Here is a 2431-nt window from a genome sequence, read left to right as displayed (position 1 = left end):
TTTTCTGTTCCCCAGGAAATGGCTTTTTCTCTCCCGCCACCATTGCACACTTCTCATACATAAAGTGTCCCTCTGCACTTTGGTGACCTGCTTTGAGCAGGAAAGGAATAGCTGCCCGCTGTCCAGATATCACCGACTTCTCTATGTAGCTCTTCTGTGGGTGTTCAGAGTGTTCTGGTAGATAATTAGCTCACTTTAGGGGAGCAGTTGAAACTGGGTCTCCTACTTCTCCTCCATCTTGCCCCTCCAGTCTATGTAGCTCTTCCAAACACTCCCATTTGCTATGGCACCCAGGGCTTTCAGTTCACTATTTTGTGCCCATCGTGTGTGGGTTCCACAAGGATGACTAAAGAAAATTGGGCTTCTTTTTTTTTTTTTTTTTTTTTTTTTAAAGATTTTATTTATTTATTTGACAGACAGAGATCACGAGTAGGCAGAGAGGCAGGCAGAGAGAGAGAGAGGAGGAAGCAGGCTCCCTGCTGAGCAGAGAGCCCGATGCGGGACTCGATCCCAGGACCCTGAGATCATGACCTGAGCCGAAGGCAGCGGCTTAACCCACTGAGCCACCCAGGCGCCCTGGGCTTCTTTTTTTAACTGTTAGTGGCAACTACCATTTCTTGAGCATATACTATGTTCTAGGCATTATGCTAAGTGCTTTACGTATATTATCTCTAGCCCTTCTGGCCAACCTATTTTATAGATGGGGAAACTGAGTCTGAGAGAAGTTCTATAACTTGCCTTGGCTCACATAGGTGGGAAGTGGCAGAGGTTGGGACTTGAATGCAAGCCTGCATGGTTCAGTAGTCCATACACTTTCCTTTCCACCATTCTTCCAGTCATGCAACACGCACTTATTGAGCACCGACCATCTCCCAGACGCCGTTCTTTTCACCACACCCTTCATCCTAATTCTCTTGATCTGTGACAATGCAGAGAAGAGTTCCTGAAGCCCACCACAAGGAAGAGGTCTAGAACAGCAAAGAGAGGGAAAACGAAATTGCCTATTCGTGTGTTAATCTGAAGTTTGTTCATCACCCGGAGAAGATAAAAACTAGGTGAGAATTACTGTATCAGCCATCTGTTTCCAGCTTGCAAACCTGAAGCAGTAACTGGAGCTCCCAGATGCAAACGTGGGACTATGGGATTCTGCTGAAATATAATAGACAAGAGGAGGAACAGGAAAATGAATCTTAAACCCTTATAGACTGTTTGGCAAACTTTTCATGCTTAGTTGCAGCATGAGGCTTGATGTTCCTGAGAACAAATAGCTTCATCAATCCCATCTGACATAAGAGAAGATAAGAGGCTGCTAGCTTCTATGCTGTTCCTCGGATGCGCAGAAAATCAGTGGTGATACAGACTTATAATCCAAGCTTGTAGACAAAAATCACTGTAGCCAGCTACTTCCCTTATTTGTGGGCTGTTGAAATAGTTTTAACTAAAAATATAGTAATAAAAAATAGTAATAAAATAACTAAAGCTAAAAACATTAAAAACAAACAAAAAACCAAACCAAAAAACAAGTGCCATGGCCAGAGAGAGCTGCTTGAGTGAAACAGAATTGCCATGGCCTGGGCTGGCCATCATGGATTCAGCCAGTGTGGTGGCCACGTGACCCAGTTCTCAGCAAGGAGACATAACCAGAAGCCTGCCGATGGCTTCTGGAAAGACATCTCTAACAGAAAGAGACACTAAGGAGAAAGCCCATTTTCCCTCCTACCTGTCTTTGATTTTTTTCATTTAAGGATGGGACATACCAAGCCACTGCATCAACCCTGCTGCCACGATAGGAAGCAATGCTGTCACCCCGAAGACTACAAAATGGAACACAGAAGATGCCTGCGTTCTCGGTAACCTCATTGCACCACGGGCAACCTGAAACCACACACCTGCAGAGTTCTTAAGTGATGTCAAGTTGCCCAATGGTTTCTGCTGCTTTCGGTTTCAGTTCCATGATACACCGGATGGAGAGGAATTGCCTGAAGCCAATGTGTTATGCGGGAGTGAAAGAAACATGCGTGAACCAAGATGGGACCACTGATTCCAAAACTTCTGTCTCTTGGGTTACACAGCCTTCAAAGGAATTTAGAAACTAAGCAAACAGCACATATCTGTCGAGCACCTACTAGGTGCCAGACACTGTGCAGGGTGTTGGGGTTACAAGAGCAGGCAAGGCTGGCAAGGTCACCAAGGTCATGGGAATCACCTTCCGGAAGACTGATGGTAAACAAACAAATAAGGATAGTTGAAAACATTCTGAAGCAACTTCCTAAATATTGATTCAAATCAGTCCTGAGCGTAAACCCAGACATCAGCATCACCATCGTCATTGTCACTGTCCTGATAATTCGTGCCAGGCTCTGTGGGTGTCAAACGATAAACAAGACATAGACCCTGCATTCAAGAAATCTGGGAGGCGAGAATCCAGATT

Source organism: Mustela erminea, chromosome 2, assembly GCF_009829155.1.
Source record: "Mustela erminea isolate mMusErm1 chromosome 2, mMusErm1.Pri, whole genome shotgun sequence".
In the NCBI taxonomy this organism is placed as follows: domain Eukaryota; kingdom Metazoa; phylum Chordata; class Mammalia; order Carnivora; family Mustelidae; genus Mustela; species Mustela erminea.
The sequence above is the reverse complement of the archived record's forward strand: the minus strand, read 5'-3'. Positions refer to the sequence as shown.